At 38.2% G+C, this 19,127-nt stretch overlaps 1 protein-coding gene and 1 long non-coding RNA gene across 2 annotated transcripts in view; one reads left to right on the top strand and one right to left on the bottom strand.

The window, feature by feature from the left end:
• Positions 1-19,127, top strand: part of Proc (Proctolin) — a 169,953-nt gene that overhangs the window by 11,007 nt on the left and 139,819 nt on the right. The gene's annotated exons all lie outside the window — the stretch shown is intronic.
• Positions 14,745-19,105, bottom strand: LOC145998485 (uncharacterized). The gene is made up of 3 exons (XR_014443321.1): positions 18,803-19,105; positions 17,390-17,461; positions 14,745-14,908 (listed from the first exon to the last, which is right to left on the bottom strand). It is a non-coding gene; the product is annotated as an uncharacterized LOC145998485 (long non-coding RNA).

Raw genomic sequence — 19,127 nt, forward strand, 5'->3', positions numbered from 1 at the left:
GTAATACTATAGATCATGGGCGTCCAAGAGAGGGCCACGGGGGGCAAGATTTCTGGAAAGAGTTAATGCAATTCGAATGGTGAAATTGTAGAGGTATTTTATAACAAAAAGTATTGTTTTCTGTGACGTACAAGCCGTATGCTACATCAACTATTAATATTATTATTATTCCAGGTAGCGTTACATTTAAGCTGACAGTATATATTAAACTGATTAAGGGTTGTTAAGGTCCAGGAATTTTAAATAAACTCAATTCCGGTCCAGGAGAGAAAATCAGCAAGCGTAAATGGGTTCTGGACCGTAAAGAACCTTTTTATCTGTAAAGTATTTCAATTCGGTCCAGGAACCATTTTTCCCGATAAATTTAAATACGGTCCAGTAACCTTTATTCTAGAATCAATTTAAATATGGTCCAGGAACCTTTATTCTAGAATCAATTTAAATACGGTCCAGTAACCTTTATTCTAGAATCAATTTAAATACGGTCCAGGAACCTTTATTCTAGAATCAATTTAAATACGGTCCAGGAACCTTTATTCTAGAATCAATTTAAATACGGTCCAGGAACCTTTATTCTAGAATCAATTTAAATACGGTCCAGGAACCTTTATTCTAGAATCAATTTAAATACGGTCCAGTAACCTTTATTCTAGAATCAATTTAAATACGGTCCAGTAACCTTTATTCTAGAATCAATTTAAATACGGTCCAGTAACCTTTATTCTAGAATCAATTTAAATACGGTCCAGTAACCTTTATTCTAGAATCAATTTAAATACGGTCCAGGAACCTTTATTCTAGAATCAATTTAAATACGGTCCAGGAACCTTTTTTCAATGTAACAATACGCAACTTGGACCGAATTTAAATTGTTAGAAAATAGGTTCCGGTCCTGCAACAGAACCCATTAGAATTTATGGGTTCCTGGAGCTTTATCAACCTTGAACTGATAATCTAACTATGAAGAAACAGTTTTTTGTCCTACATGAATTTATGTTAAGTATAGCTACAATTATGCAAATTGTATATACCTAGGTAGATATACAGAATATGGAAATTACAAATGTATGTAATTTAAAAAAACATAACTACTACTAGTAGTAGTAGTAATGGTAATGTAATAATAGTAACAAAAATAAAAAAAACTATAATAATTACAGTAATAATATTAATAATAATACTAAGGATGTTCAATATATAAGTTTCCCTGTACTATAAAATATTGTATAAAGCAATGCCATTAAAAAGCACATGGTTAACAAGCGAAATCCTTCGTCTACAAGAAACAACAATCGATTCGTTATCAAACGTGAAAGCGCATGCGCTCAAGGGCGAAAAGTAAATGCTTGTTCGGAAAACACGGGCTCGCGTCATAAGGAGTTCAGAAGCATGGATGCTAAGGGCGTTCTGCTTATGGACTTTTTGGAGCGAGGAAGAACAATTAATGCTGACAGTTATTGTCAAACATCGGATAAACTGAAAAACGCAATTCCACATAAGCGACTAGGTCTCCTGTCAGCTGGTGTAATTCTTCTTGACGATAACGCTCGCCCCCACTCAGCAGTGCAAACACAACACAAAATTGAAGAATTGGGGTGGGAACGGCTGCCCCACCCCCCATACAGCCCCGATTTAGCGCAGAGTGATTTCTATCTTTTTCCGGTGTTAAAGTCTGAATTGCAAGGTTACCGTTTCGAAACAGATGAAGAAGAAGCGAAGCGTAATATGACAATAGTGCTCAATTGCCAGAGCCCTGATTTTCTTGCAAAGGGTATGGACAAATTGGTGCAACGGTGGGACAAATGCCTGAATCTCTATGGAGATTATGTGGAGAAGTGACGAAGGATCCTCCTACACATGTATGTATAGTTTTCTAATGTATCTTAAAAATAAAAAAAAATTACAGCATACGGAAACTTATATATTGAACGGCCCAGGTAATAATAAAAGTTTCTGTGACTCTGCCATCCTTAAGAAAAAATCATGCGGACAATGTTTCTGCTATTACTGGTAATCAGGAGTTGACATGAACAAAGCGCCGTTTCGAGTTTGCAGTTCACTGGCGAGTACAGAGTTCACCAAAAGATGATTATCGCACATACCTAACCACCATATGTTCGCTCGCAGTCGCGCTGGTTTCCCCCTCAGCGTTAGAGTAGTCTCCTGGTCCCATACAGCTCTCACACCACAAGTGCAAGAAGATAAAAGGCGTGTTCGGAAGTGCTGGGGCTACGTGTAGCCAAGGTCGACGCACCTTGTTGGAGCAGCAAACTCGATGTAGATATGGCGATGAAGGCAGATTATATGTTGGTCTCACTCATCGCACACGTCTCAAACACATTTTGTCACGCCTTTCGCCTTCTGATGTCAGGCGAAATGCTTTCCTTGTTAAGATTGGATTGATTTGTTGTTTTAAGTCCACTTTATACACAGTAAGGCTAATCGGGACTGGATCTACAGTTTAAAGTGGGATCCGAACCACTATGTGCCTCCATTTCCTTGTTAGGGGCTTGATTGACTGATTTGTTGTTTTGCGTCCACTTTATGCACAGTGAACTGGGCCTGAAGTTTAAAGAGGGATCTGAACCACTAGCGCCGTCTAGTTGACTGCACTTTGTGACACTCGGTGCAGTGCAGGTGTATCCAGTGTCAGAGTGGTGCAAGGAAATTTCGTTCAACCAACTACACGGAAAGCGGTGTTCAAGTTCAGAAGATTCAAAAAATGCCTGTCTGCTGCTTTAAACGGTCACTTGATTAGTTAGCACGCACCACGTGACCATACACCAAACACACACCGGTCCAAAAGGTAGTGCAGACGGTGCAGACACCAAATACACTAAATCAACGAATTAGACGACTCGGTGTTGCACCGTGCAACCAACTAAACACTTCGGTGCAAAGAGTGTCAAATCGAGTCAAAAAGTGCAGCCAACTAGACGGGGCTATTATGTGTCTCCACCATTGTCGCGGCTCGACTATAAAAAGGCATTATTTATGATAAGAGTCCTAAATCTAACATGCCTAACCCAAGAATTTATCCAGGGTATTTCATTTGGGAATGGAGTTACGTGTCCATATAATAACCAGAATAAATTCTTACCGTACCCATAGCAGTTCTTTCACCAGAATTGGTATCAACAGTACATTGTCATTATTGCCCATAGAAATGATGTCCCTATGTTACAGTGGGCGACAGTAAAGAGAGCTAAATGGTTACCGTAAAGCGTTTTGAAGCTCGAGGTTCCAGATTTTAACCCTACATAGTGCATGGGTGCATCATTGTGTTTGTTCCATCATGTGCTTCATCAATTCATCGTCAGACATCATAGCGAAAGTAACCTAGAAGAAGGTACCCGTCAGCAGTGGCGGCGATAGGGGGGCGAGGGAGGGCAGTGGCCCCCCACTTTTCGCCACTTTTGCCCCTGCACTATGCTGTCTTTACACCCCCCACCGGTTTTGGAACCCAATTGCCGCCACTGTCCGTCAGCGTAGCATATCCAAAAATAAATGGCTCCTAACGTTTTGTTTCCTCTACAAATAATGAACTCCCTCCTGAATATATAGTGTAAAATGACTAAAACATTTATCCTGTAAACTGACGTCGTTGAAATTTCTATGGGCAGATCCTAATGCATTTTGATTTCATTGAAATCTTCCTGATATGAATTTCATCCTTTTCAAACTTTGTATTAGTGGTCAACCTAACATTGTAAACATGCAGATATAGCACAGGAAATGGGCCTCCCCGATGGAGTAGTGGTAACATCGTCGCCTTGTAATCAAGGAGTCCCGGGTTCGATAGCCGGTGGAGGCACATGGCACAGTGGTTCGGATCCCACTTTAAATTGTAGGTCCAGTCCCGATTAGCCTATCTGTGCATACAGTCGACTTAAGACAAGAAATCAAATCGCACAGAAAAATAACGCCTAAAAGGAGAAATAAATATATGCGTGCTCTCTGACTTATACAACCATACAAGAGCATGAAGGCACACACACACATAGACACGCGCGTATGCACCCATGTGCACTTTTCCAATCAGATAAAGATTACTTTTTTCAGTTTGCAAACCAGGGAGGAAAAAAGTAGAGGGTGATTTTTTTCTAGCAGGTAAAGGAAAAGTTGAACTTTGTGAAATGATCAGGTTTTTGTGCGTGGAAAAGTGAACATGTTGGGGTGGGAGGGGAAGGGAAATGGAATCGTGCCCTCTCTCTCCTCTTTGTGATACGGGGCTAGTCTGAAATGAAAGCACGGAACATGGGTGAGCAAAACGGTAGCTTTTGGTTCGGATAATGAAACTTGCACTGACGGACAAAGGAAAACAACAGAAAGTAAACAAATCTTTCGTTTTTCCATCGAAGGACACAGAATTGACGGAAAGACGCCTGTAAGCAAAACTTAAAGCAAACTTTCTTTTATGACGTCCCCCTTATTTTATATATGGAAAATCCAGGTTTCTTTAGACGATTGAAGTCCCATAGTAACCCCAGCATGTAAAAGTTATCATCTCCTTTTAGAAGATTTCTTTCGAGTGTTTTTTTCCTGCTCAACTTCACTTTACAGACGTGAAAATATTTGTTTTCTTTTAATTATAAACTACTCTAAATTTAAACATCTCTCCCGGGAGACAAAAGGTAAAAATCTTGTTAAATGTGGCGAGTGAAGGTCACAGAAAGGAAAAACTGCTGTAGCACTAAAGATAGACTTATGAAAATTGAAGAGAAGATATTCCTGCAAGAAGAGAGGAACTAGTGATTAAAAAGACCTGGAAAATGCCGGTTATTGTTCTCATTCTTTGAACGTAGGGTGAGAATTAAAAAGAGGGGATGCAATGAGCCTATCCTAATTGACCCTAAGTTTGCTTGACAACAAAGTAAGTTCTTATCCCGACAAAGAGAAGGTTTTCCCTTCTCAGAACACTTATACTGTCACAAAAATATTTCAATGATACTTTCAAATGTTCATGCTTTCAGATGTCATCAACACATTTGACAACCAGGACATTCTCGAGAAATATTAAATAATGATTTTAGTATTTGTTATCGTTGGTTGAAAAGTATCAACCAATATAATACAAGGAGTTCATAGGGTGTGAATATCTACATTCATTTCGTCATTCTCACGTTAAATCATTGTAACTGTTTCGGAAGCTCACGAACAAAACCCCAAAAAATGTTTAATGAATTTAAATATCAATTCCATAAGAGCGGTTAACTTAATTGCATAGGAAATGCATTTGGGCTAATTTGTGTTACAAAGTACGGCAACAAAGGATAAAAAAATAAAGTTTAGTAGAATCAACAATGGAACATGGATCCTGAAGGAAGACATGTTTGTGAGGAAATTAATGGTTGATTATACAGTTATGTTATTTTAATAAGAAGAAGGAGCCTCCCCGATGGCATAGTGGTAACGTCGTCGCCTTGTAATCAAAGGGTCCCGGGTTCGCTACCTGGTGGAGCACATGGCACAGTGATTCGGATCCCACTTTAAATTGTATGTACAGTCCCGATTAGCCTATCTATGCATAAAGTGGACCTCAAACAAAAAAAAAAAAACTCATTCAAACACTCAATAATAAGAATAATGAAATTTATTTAGGCACAGAAGAGAGTGGATATATGTAAAGTATAAGACATGAATTTCATGTTTATACCTGAATGAGAGCGTGATATGCGACAAAGAAAATAATTTAGTTCTCATTCCGGGTATGAGAAGTATCAAGTAAGTTAAATAAACATGCTTATTTTGTCTGTTATCTGTCTGTACCAATACATCAATAATTTATATTTTGTAAGTCTATAGGAAAACAAATCTTGTAAAAAAGAACTGTATCCCTTGGTTTCCAAGTCTCAACATTACCTGTCTTTTCATAAACAGGATATGTCTTACGACCAAGGAATCTCCGCCAAATCATCTTTGTTCTTGTTACAGCAACGACGAACTTGAATGTAGCGCAATCTTCAGAAAGCAAAGCATCGCATCAGCCACATCTATCTGCTTTTGAAAATGACGAAGTGGGTGCCCAAAGAGTTTGATATTGTGTTAAGTTGGCCCTCGCTGGCGTATCGATCGTGTTCGTTGATACTTTTCACTTTTGGAGTGACTCCAGAATGTCCATGTGCGTGGGTGAAGCGTGGCACCCTGCCAGTCCATAACGGTGGAAATGATGGTTGTTTCGTTGAGAAAGAGTTTGGCGGTGCGTGAGGATGTTCGAGGGACCCTTGAAAGTTTCCTAAGCTCGATTATCTCACTTTATGGATGTGCCTCCAATGTACCTTTTCAATCACGAGAGAGAATGCTTGGGCTGGGTCCTTGTGGAAACATCTCGTTATTCTTTCCGAAAGCTCACTTACTCATATACAGTAGATGCCTGTAGGTAAAATGCATACAAGGGTAAGTATCGTAGAGGATTTGTAAGAACACGTATGGCAACTTGCAATCTGGTAGATGATGTAATGACTCAGTCATTATCTAGGTAAACGTCCGATGTCTTCCGTGACTGAGGTGAATGCATTGACGATAGGGGGGAATAAAACGAGGGGCAGTAAGAGATACGGGGTTTTTGGACTGAGTAATTGGAGATAGAAGGTTGTCGATAGATGGTTACAGGAGACACTTGATTCGATTTATTTTGCTTCGCTTTTTGTGCCACTTTTGGCTAATTTGCGAAGATGAGGATGAGTGATTATATGATGAAATTGATGAATGGACACTCGCAAACATCCACGCCCAGATCAGGATTCGAACCCGGGACCCCTGGCGTCGTAGCGCGATGTGCTAACCACTCTGTCACAGGGGCCGGCAACTGGAGACACTACATCTTCGTGGCGAGATTAGGTAAGCTCTACCTCACCTTCATGAAGTCTCCCATTCTCAGTCAGAAGATATTGGTAAAATGTAATCTCTCGTGCCATTTCTCGAAGTCAGGTTTAGTACCCCTATGCACCTCTCAGGGGTTTTAATGCTAAGCGAGTGGCGTATCTGTGGGTTACGTTACGGCATGACAAGTGTTGAATACAGCCATTTTCATCTCGGGGGGAAATCAAACTTCCCGGGGATATTAAAAAAACAATAGTAATAATTTTAAATCGCCCCTTATCTCTAATACGTAGTTGAATTAAGTGTAAATATCGATAAGACTGCACCAGACCATTCCTCAACAAACTGTTGATTGAGTAACCGTAAGACGTTTACATTTTTTACAACAATAGAAGCTTGTATTACACCAATCCTGCCGCTCTGAAGTGAAAAGCCGGGAAGTTACCAATCCAGCGCGATGAGAAACACAGCAGCTTGTAGAAGGAGGTGCACGCAGCACCTCCTCCCTCGACGTCGTAACTCTCGATGCCACCGCTGCTGACTGGTTGGTCTTCTACGTATTCCCCGCTCCCCACTTCACTTGCTAGCATGTAGGCCACCCGTCGTAAGGCTAGACAAGAGCTACAGTTAGAAGTTATCAAAACAGATGCTAATTTAAATATATTCAATATTTTGACTTTTAATTATTAAGAGGACTGAAACTGTGGTTGTTATTACGAAAACGCCAGAAAATGTAGGTTCTGAGTTAAATTAAAGTAATTGAAAAAAAGCAAAAGTGAACATGGTTGTCAGACACTTGAAATTTTCTCCACCGGGCCATCCCCTGAATTATTCACTGGGTATAACAAAACAGCGCCATGTGATTTGTATAAATCTTGTAAAATCCATGTCTTATGCCATGTCTGAATAGAGTAAGGTGGGGCAAGACTGCGCAGTTTGAGTTCATAAGTTTATATTCAAGCTATAAAACTACAGACACACATGAAAAAAGCAATACACATTGCACTATCTTTTGCTAACTCACAGTAAATTTCCGAAAGCTGAATGAACAATATTTCTGCATGAAACAATTACAAAACCGTGACCATGCAAATTCGTAGTCTTACCCGCACCGCGGGGTAAGACTGCGATCAAGTTCGGGTACGAATGCGCACTTTCTACACAGAGTCACATTTGTATAAAAAGAAACACAAATCACCTTAAAACGTTCTTCTATCATATGGGATACATTTCTCGTGGCATTCTCACAGTTGGCACAGTGAATTCCGTCCTGCACTTGGGTTAGGAATCGCTAACACAAATCACAAATAAAGGTTCCTGTTTCATACGAGGTGCAATTCTCAACTGTAGCTGCCTTCCCATATGCCTTTGTAAAAATGGATGTCACTTGGAAAACTGTGATTGGGCGACCCGGATGGTTACTCATTCACTTATCACACTCAGATGAATAAAATGACTTCAGTGGACCAAAAAATGATCTATCTAATGGCTGGGCCTTGCAAGCCACACACTTGTGGGGTAAAACTGTGTACGTGCGCAGTCGTGCCCCGTGCTGCATTCCTGAACAAATCACGTGATGCTGCCCAGCCATTGCACAAAGCAATGGAAACTAATACACAGGTGGACTCGGCATTAACACAGCTTCTTCTATCCATCAACATCGTAATATTGTATAATTCACAGTGACGCAGTACTCAAAACACGTAGTACCAAAATAAATAGCAAACACCCTCAAAATAATTTCACTTACCTCTCTCAGCACAACCAATTTCAAACGTATCTTCACCACTGTCCACAGCTAGCTATCATTTTGGACGAAGTAACGGTGGTGCAGTGGTGGCAACTGTGTGTGATTTTGAACTCCAAAAAGCGGTGCGCAGTCTTACCCGCCGCGCAGTCTTACCCCACCTTACTCTATATGTACGTACAGTCTAGTCGCACTTTTGCTCACAATTAGCACACAGAAGCTACAGTCTCCACAAAAAAATCCGCTACATTGCTAAAGTAAAATTGCTTTAAAAAATCTGCAATTTAAATTTTTCAACTTTTTAAGATCAGAAATATTATGGCAATGTAAGGTCCCTCTAATTTATTACAATGTGATGAATGTTACATCCAGTTGATTCCACTAGAGAATAGTAAAAAAAAAAGATAGATAAATATTAGCGAATAATTTCTTTCGACTAATTTCTTACGCGATGGAGCTCAACACTATTTGAGTGCAGCAAATTTACTTTAAACTTTGTGTAATCGCAGTTGTAATTTTTCCTTTAAAATTTAAGTGGGTGAGGGTTCTCTTCTATGTATATCGGAAACTTGTCAGTATGCAGAGGACTCTAGTGCACAAAGAACTTGCACGGAGTGAAAGGAACTTTTGGAGCGTCTACTATAAATTTGCCGATATCCGGTGGAGGCACAAGTGTTCGGATCCCACTTTAAACTGTAGGTCCAGTCCCGATTAGCTTTACTGTGTATAAAGTTGACTTAAAACAACAAATCAAGCAAACAAAACTATAAATTTGGAAAGATATGTGTAAAGTCTGTAAAGTATTCGCTAAATAATGTATAGACTAGCAATGAAAGTTGGTTGTTACTTTTTCATGAAGTTTGGAGTGTACGGGCTGGGATGACCGTTTGCAAAGACACCCAAATGCCAACCCTCTTCCACGTAGTGCACCCTGGACTGTGTTTTGCAGACTAGCGAGGCTCTGGGGTCTGGACTCACGGCCAGTATAATCCTCCGTATAGCTCGTGTTGTTTACTCTCCTTGTGTGTTTGTGATTGCCCTCTCATCTCTTCCTTCTTATCATCATTCATTCTAGCCGACGTGATGGACTGATTAGCACAGCGCGCTACGACTCCAGACGTCCCGGATTAGAATCCCGGTTTGGGCATGGGTGTTCCTTGAGATTGCCCCTTAACAAATTTCATCGTATCATCCTTGTCTTCGCGATTATACAACAGTGGCAGAAAAGCGAAGTAAAATAAAACAAATCAATCAATCATCGATTCATGATTCAAATTCCGCTACATTTAGCGATTTCTCGTTAAAGTTGGCAACCATGTAACTATGTTGTTTCCGAGATTCAAATTGAACAGGCAGATGGAGAGGTCAAGGGAGTCATGTTTCTCTCATGGAATTTTGTGGTTCACTAGTTCGGTAGGTTTGTTCAAGAGGAAAACATCACCAGCGTCTTCGCAAACAGACACAAATTGTCCACAGAATTCTCGAAAATGACGTGTCCCTTTTGTAAGGTGCATGGACGATGCCACCCTTCCTCCCCTCGCTCCCTGCGTGTTCTTTGTTTGTCTTCATATTCCGTTTGAATATGGCATCTGCATACGGCTCCCGAGAGAAAGAGTGAGTGGGGAGAACGCGAAACACTTTCGTTCCGCCCGCAAACTTGATCATGGACAGGTTGCCGTATCTTAAAAGCTTTCGCTTCTTCCTATTTCCGTTCCCTGCCTTGCTGAAATGGAAAAAGATTTCTTTCTCATTCTCATCCGTGAAATCTCTCTCTCTCTCTCTCTCTCTCTCTTGCTACCGCCATCTTTGAGCGTCGACCGTGCAACTTTTGCGGTCTCCACATACATTTATAATATAAGTACTCATACAAGAATGAGGCCCGTAAATGTGGGCCAGAGGAGACACCATAAATACTGGAACTGAAAAAAATCGCTACTAAAAAGATTCGCAATTTTCCGATCAAGTCGAAAAATTTTCGAAATTCGCCCCCCTCCCCCTTCGTGATGAAATTCTCTAATTCTACACAATATGTTCTCCTCAAGTGATTATTATTTCAAGAAATTTCTGATACTTATAGAAAATACCAAGAAAAGTTGGAAAATTATTTCCCGAAGTCCGGATCTGATCACGACAATTCACACGCCGCCATTTTAATTTACTTTTCTTTACGATACTCTTCGGCGCGTAAAGGGGTAGATTAAGTAGTCTTTGTTTGATATCTGTGCATCGGAAAAAAGTACAAAAAAAAGACCTATTCATAAAAAATTTGTAGATGTTTGTGGAAAAGAAGCAAGGTGAATCCAGTTTGTATTTAAATAGTGGACTAAAGTCTGAACTTGACATCACCCAGGGATTTTCAATTCAATTTCAAGATGTAAAATAATAATAATAATAACAACAATAATAATTAAAGTTAAAATATGTATCTGTGGCTGAAGGGAAAGATGTGAAATCTTATTCTGCCCCCCTTGAGAATAAATCCTGCGGGCACCCTTGGGGACACAATCCAAAGAGCCCCAGAAAAAACCCAGAATTAATTGTTGTGAGCACTACAGTACGCAGGGTAGTGTGTACAAAAATATGTTAGTTACGTGTCCGCGGAGCGTGCATTTTGGAAACAGGGGTTGAAAGCGAAAGTCTTCCAACAACCACCCCACGCACCTTCAAGGAACTTAAATATGAGATTCGAAAAGAGGTATCTAAAATTCCAGTGGCCATATCGCGCAATGTGAGGTGTAACCTGCCCAAAAGACAGAGAGTGTGTGGAACGAAACGGAGGCCGTTTTAGTAATGTCATTTTCAAATAAATCAAAATGTAAGGATTGCATTTTATTTTCGTATTTCTTCTTCAATGAAAAAAGTAGTTAATTTTGTGTTAATTATCTATGGTTTATTATGTAGTATTTTGTCTTAAGTGTGGAGTTTTTAAAATCGCCTGATTCATTACCACACCCTATAGTTTATCTGCTTCACTTAAGATTAAAATACGCTATTATCAGTAGTGGTTATAGCAGCGAATAGTTAAGTGGCCTGATAATTAATGTTTTCTTCCTCTTGTGTCCCTTGTATACTTTTTGGTATGTATTCCTGGACCTCAGTGTGTCGTGTTCTTCCTAGGTTTCCTGTTTACGTCCAAAATTCCCATGATCCTCCATCAATGGCGTTAATTTTCATTTGTGTCCACGCGTCGTTAATCGGCATTCTCCACATCTCGCTCCCTCCTTGGCTTCTCAGTCGAAAGTAATTACTCTGTGTTGTGGAACTTCTGGAAGTTTTACGGCGGGTGAAATCGGATGTGACGTAATTACGGCTTCCTGCGGACTGTGCGGTGTTCTTCAGCGGAATTAATACGTCGTGTAGTTATAATGCAGGAGACCGATGTAACCGCGAAACTGAATGATAAGCACGGGTCATAAAGCCAATTGTTAGGTGCATATAATTATATTGTTTAAGCGTTCGAGTTGCTCTTTATGAATTAGGCCCTGTTCATGTGTGGATGACGCTAGCAAAGCTTGTCTCCTTACTGCGCAGAATAGCGTATATCAGGAACTGCTATATCTAGGAAGAAGTTCCAAATACAGTCGTCCGTCTCCATCTGTTCATCCCAGTCAACTATCGAAGTAGAATGCACTATCGATGTCTGGAGAACTACAGGGTGGAGAAAATGTTCGGAAACTTTTTTAGAAGTGTTTCAACAGCATAAAACTAAAAGTGGTAATATTATCAGGAAGGGACGATAACACCGCTCATGTGCTATGTAAGTACTTGAATTTGGCAACTGGTTCAAACTAGTTGTTATCAATAATTAGATTTTGATTATATTACCTAACACTTGGTTTCGGCCTGTAATCATATATTTGGTTTTATCTTTTCTAACTTGCAAACCTATATCTTTAGCTGCTTTGGAAAATATTTTAGCATTATTCTTAATTGTATTTATATCATCCCCCAGTAAGTCTACATGATCTGCATATGCAAACAACTGAGTCACACCGTTTAATTTTAGTACTTCGTTAGTTTCTTCTACCTTCCTAACAGCATATTCTAAGGCAAAATTAAAGAGCAATGGAGATAATGCATCTCCTTGTTTTAACCCATCATGAATTGGAAATTCGTCACAAACATTAATATCCACACGAATTTTACTTTCTGTTTCACTGGTGCATACTTTTATCATATTAACAAGCTTCTTAGGTATTCCAAACTTGACTAATATATTATATAATTTATCTCTTTTGACTAAATCATATGCTTTTTTGAAATCAATGAATAGCTGATGGACACTGATTATACACTGAAAAAAATAAAGGTGTGGAAACTCACCTTTTGGGGTGAGTTTGGCTTGTCACAAATAGACGTCCCCAAAAGGTGAGTTTCCACACCCCATATTGGGGTGAGTTTTTCTCACCCTAGTATAGAGTGTGTTTTTCCTCCCATAGGGTGAGTTTTCTCACCCTAGTATAGAGTGTGTTTTTCCTCCCATAAGGGTGAGTTTTCTCACCCTAGTATAGAGTGTGTTTTTCCTCCCATAAGGGTGAGTTTTCTCACCCTAGTATAGAGTGTGTTTTTCCTCCCATAAGGGTGAGTTTTCTCACCCTAGTATAGAGTGTGTTTTTCCTCCCATAAGGGTGAGTTTTCTCAACCTAGTATAGAGTGTGTTTTTCCTCCCGTAAGGGTGAGTTTTCTCACCCTAGTATAGAGTGTGTTTTCCTCCCATAAGGGTGAGTTTTCTCACCCTAGTATAGAGTGTGTTTTCCTCCCATAAGGGTGAGTTTTCTCACCCTAGTATAGAGTGTGTTTTTCCTCCCATAAGGGTGAGTTTTCTCACCCTAGTATAGAGTGTGTTTTTCCTCCCATAAGGGTGAGTTTTCTCACCCTAGTATAGAGTGTGTTTTTCCTCCCATAAGGGTGAGTTTTCTCATCCCTGTATAGAGTGTGTTTTTCCTCCCATACGGTGAGTTATTCTCACCCTAGTATAGAGTGTGTTTTTCCTCCCATAGGGTGAGTTTGAGGGGTTCGTGAGGAAGAGGTAAATGATCTTCATTTAGTATAATAATGCTTACCTTTAACCTTGAAGAATCAGTCAGATCTTTTCTATCTTATCCAATATGAATTCAGAATAAGATAGAGCAATCATAACTTCATTGTAATTTCTTCCCAGATGGCAAATGTATCAAAGTAGAGAAATGCAATGTTAACTCTTGCATTGTGTAATATACGACATCACAGTGAAAACAGTGTTTCTTCATTTAATGCGTTCAGATTTTAATGTGATTAATTGTCTTCTTTATAAAAATAATACCATTCAATTCAGCATTAAAATTTGACAAAGCTTAAAAATCTTAGAGGAAACTAAATGCAGCACGCTCACCAAGGTATTCATGTAGAAGAACAAGCCATCCCTAAATTACATGAAGCTTGCAAGGAATATTATGTATCGATTTCTAAATCATACAAAAAAGCCGCAACTTTTAATGTACATACATATTTTCCAATAAGTCTTTTTTGAGACTTCCACTTGATGCTTAGAAGCCAATTGGGACTGGATATATGTACAGTCACATACACTGCTGGGTTGTAATGATTTAATTGAAAGTCAATGGTGCTGTTACAACCCAGAAGTGTCCTTGAGTGTACAATATAACATGAAGGGTATTGATCTTCAGAAGTCACACCTGTTAATTATAAAATAACAACTTTTTTCTGTACTGTTTGGAAAGCAACACTCATGCTCACATACATTGCTAGGATAAATAAATGACATACTTAACACAACAAAATACTGTATACTTGTATATCCGTAGATAAATTTTATGTATACGTTGGATGCAAGTATATACATACATGGTAAGGGGATAATCTCTGAAAAATACTACCTTGCCACTAAATGCATACACATTAAGCAATAATTCAACCTTACCTTTCCTTTGCTGTTGGTTCTGCACACTCAGTTCAATGCCACAATCATTACAATGTGAATGATTTTTGGTGCTTTTAGAACCTATTTCAGTACTTTAATAAATTAATTAGAAACGAAAATGTACATTATTAAGAAGGCAGAGCAAATTTAGTAGAAGTTATAAATGTTCATATACATAATTTTTAACCACTCTATTTCAAATACAGAGCTTAATTTTTTTCGCCCCAAAGATTAGGTTGAAGAAATAGTTACCAGTTAGCAAAAAATTCAACTTTATTTACAATATTCGTACATTTCATCTTGCAATAATTCAACATAGTTCTCACAATTTTATCCAAAAAAAGAGGAATTTTACTTCATTGCTAAAAATTTGCATGCTGTATTCCTTTAAAATGTCTGTATGGAAAGGCGTCCATGATCTGAAAGGAGAAAAATTGTAAGAGTAAATAAGAATATAACCAAGAATGCATTTAGGTCAGAGTGTGATAGTTTAGAATGTACTTATAACATTTATGAGTCTTAATACTTCCCTGAAAAGTATACTAGTGATGTGTGCATACAAAGTGATTCAAGCTTGAGTAGCCAGCCTTCATGGATGAGTGGTTACGAAAGCATGCTAAAACGCCTGGGGTGTCGAGTTCGAATCCCAGCCTGAGCACAGGTGTTCTTTGTGAGTGTCCATTCATCCATTCCATCATATCATCACTCATCCTCATGTTCGCAATTAGCCCAAAAGTGGCAGAAATGCGAAGAAAAATAAACAAAATCAATCAGTCAAGCTGCTCAATTGATAGATTGACTTGGTGTTTTAAGTCCACTTTATGCACAATATGGCTAATCGAGACTGGATCTGCGGTTCAAAGTGGGATCCGAACCACTATGTGCCTCCACAGGGTATCGAACCCAGGACCCCTAGATTACAAGGCAACGACCTACCACTGCACCATCGGGGAGGCCCTCAAGCTGATCAGTTTCTACATTGAATGCAGTAGCACTAAATTGGCAATTTATTTTACACAGCATTTCCCATAATATTTAAAGCTCGGGGGGGGGGGTTAAACCCAGTAACCCCCCTTGCGTGCGCCACTGATTGAATGAACAGGTGGAGGGACTAAGAGTATGTCACCCTATTATGCAAAGGTAATATAAACATGCATGCTTTTATTTCATAAGCAAGAGCCTATACAAGGAGGGTGATGATGGGGCTATAAACAGGCAGGAAAAAATAGCGAAATGAGGGCTGACTACTGGGCACGCCACAGCATATAACTGGAAATGGCACACTTTAGGATAATATTTTGTGCTGAAACATCGGTGTCGGGAGATGGAGGTGGAACATATCCGTTGACCCCCCCCCACCCCCTGGAATTGCCATCGGCCATTTCAAGTCACAAAAAGCAGAAGTTGTTATAACATAAATAATGTTTAGAAAGCTTTTATTGAAAAGTTAAAACTTAAAGATAAAACAGAATAACTGTGCATTTCAGTACACTAACTGTGTAAAATGTAAAAAAAAAAAAAATTATAGTAATAAGGAAAAGTTGTACTTGATATTCATTCATCTAGTAGTTCTCCCAAAGGATTTAATAATAGTAATAATAATAATATAATTTTATTTTTTTGTTATAATAGTTATTACTGTAAAATTATTATCATAACCATGATTCTTATTGTTAATACTTGTTCTACTATTAAGTTAAGTCAATGGATTGCCCCCCAATACACACACACAAACACCTTTCTGGTGTCGCCTAAGAGCTCAAACAGTACCATTCAATGTGGGTGTGAAAAATATTTTTTTACTAATTTTTGAGTGTTTAGCTTTAGCTTTCTTTTGTTTCTGTTAGTTCTGCAGGGTGCGAAATCCTGGGGGGACAGGGGGATTTCCCACCACCAACAATCTTGGCCTTAAAAATCCCCCCACCAAAAATTTCCTGGGGGAAGATTTTTTGTTATAACAAACGAAAGATAAGCAATTACTTTTAATTTCAAATATACTGTACTAAGAATAATATCGAAAACACACACAAATTAGTGTAGTTGTGAGTATTGAATGCTTTCTCTCTCAAGAAATCATTAACAAATCTACACCAATACGCCCAATTAAAGTAAAACAAGAATGCAAGAAAATTATAACTATGAAATCTAATTGATTTATATTAACATAAAGCACAAACAAAACAAAAACTTACACATAATAAAAGCACTTCAACTATTTCATAATTTATAACATCTTTAACCAAGTTACTAAAGGAATTAGTTGGCTGCTTTACAATATCTGATATGTATAAAAGTAACAAATTAATTTACTTTTAATAATACACACATGTGGCGGAGGGGGAATGTAAATTAAGAACTTTCTTCCCCCACCAGTTTTCAATGATTTCGCACCCTGTAGTTCTGTCTTGTCAAAGTGTATGTGTAAACATCATGTAGCGAAAAGGCAAAAAGATTTTATTTATTCTGTACATTATACTAGCATGTAACAGGCACAGTGCCAGAAGGAGAAGTGAGTGGATGCCTCATTCCATCCCTTCACCCAGCAGACAAGAGACACATACCCTTGACAATTTTAAATATTTTCTATAGAAACAAGACATAGCTACATGAAAGTTCAACTCTCCAAAAATAAAAGCATGGATATGATTCTGTTTTCAAGTAGCAGAAATAAAGTTCTATTGAAAGTTTAGTAGGCTACGAAAGAAATACATAAAGATTATAATTTGTATATTTATGCTAAGGTGCATTTTGGAAATGCATATCCAAAGATTATTAATTACAAAATGAAAGGTGTGTATGTATGGTTCGCACACGCAGCATTATATTTTACGTTCCTAGTTCTATTTATGTGATTCTGACATTTTCAGATTACATACAGGTTAATTGATTTATTTACTTACATTTCCATTTACAAAATCAGGATCATCTTCAAACATCAGATGTGGTTATTTTAGTTAAACAGCATTCAATGTCTGAAATAAGGAATAAATTTAAATTAGATTAATCTTGAAAGTAGCAAAAATTTAACTTCTTCAATACAACAGTTTATTGTACAACTATATTTCTTAATAGATGGAAGACTATTTGAAGCGTTCAAGTGGATTTAACATATAAAAGTTAATTATCATGCAAAGTTAGTATCATTTGGATCCCCCCAGCAATTTAAATTCTCCTAAGGAATGTCTATATATACAGTGGAAGATTGAATGAAAGAAACCCAGAATGATGAAAGTTTAGATACTTTTCAAATAAGAATTAATTTCTTTATCTGTGTGTTTTCTTCTACATAACATCTCAAAATGAATTTAATTTCCAAAGACAAAATTTGTATGTAGGCTTTTACAGGGTAACTGATAGCCAATAAATGTAGCATCACAGACCTTCACTTTGCAAGTTGAAAAGAGAAAACAAATAAAATGTATGAATCACTTACTTCATCCCACATCCACAAGAACACTAAATTGTACACAAGCAGCAATCGATTCTCAGAACTTAAAGATGCTGACACAGAAGTATATTTGCTGTGTGGTCTAGTCAACCATTTTTTTTCACTAATCCTCCATGAAATTAATTGTGTAACAAAGATATTAGGAAAGGTATGTAAAGAGTGAGATGCATAAATATTTCCCGGAGAAGTTCAATGCAGTTCAATTCCTTAAATACACGTGGGACGTCAAAAAATATTGAAAATTATGAACAACTTGCCTGGTAATATTTTAACATCTCGCTGTACACATTGTGTAATTAGTATGCCATATCAATTTCCAAATACTTCTTAAGACAGCCACAACAAAGTTTTACACTCCAGCCTACACTGTGTATAACTATTAGTACTGTCCTTCCCAGTGGCGAACACTCCCTTTGAAACAGAAATAACCGAAGCTATGAGACACCCACCCACCCTTTCCTATTTCCAGATTTGTTGTTTGAATTTGTTTTTAAGTCCACTTTATGCACAGAAAGGCTAATCGGGGCTGCACCTAAAGTTCAAAGTGAAATCTGAACCACTACCGAGTATGGAACCTTGGACTCCTTGATACATGTATTTATGTATGCATGTACTTTTGACACTTTAATTTTCTTTTCACACTCACTATGATGACTAAATGTTCAATACTAGCTGACCACCTCTAGCGTGCGCTACACCTGGGTACATATAGTGGTCGCCACTGGTCCTCCCACCTCAACATATAAGCTTACTTCCTAAGAGACCTCTGTCATTTCAAGTTCCTACAGCTTAAAACTTATGAAAATAATGAATAATAAATTCCCTTGAAAAGAGAACAAAATTAGATTTGAACTACTCTACTTACATTGCATATCTGTGTAAACCCAACCCATGCAGGATCCTTGGAAAACTGCTATCGGTGATGAGTGGCGAAATGTTCAGTGTAGATTGGAACTAAGGCGAGTGTGTTTGTGGGTATTATCCGTATTCACTCCTCTCTATGCATGGCACATTCCTGAAAAGGAGTTGAAAATTAAAATAATACTTAAAATTTTATGTTACACAACCATATTTATGTGTAAAAGAAATCTAAGACAACACTCTAAAAGAAATTCTAGCTGCTGCTTGAAATTGTAAGTTTTCTTAACTTAAATTGTTAATGTTTAGAATCCCCCAAGGACCGAAAATTA

This window comes from Lepisma saccharinum, chromosome 14, assembly GCF_977018435.1.
Source record: "Lepisma saccharinum chromosome 14, izLepSacc3.1, whole genome shotgun sequence".
NCBI classification, from domain to species: Eukaryota; Metazoa; Arthropoda; class Insecta; order Zygentoma; family Lepismatidae; genus Lepisma; species Lepisma saccharinum.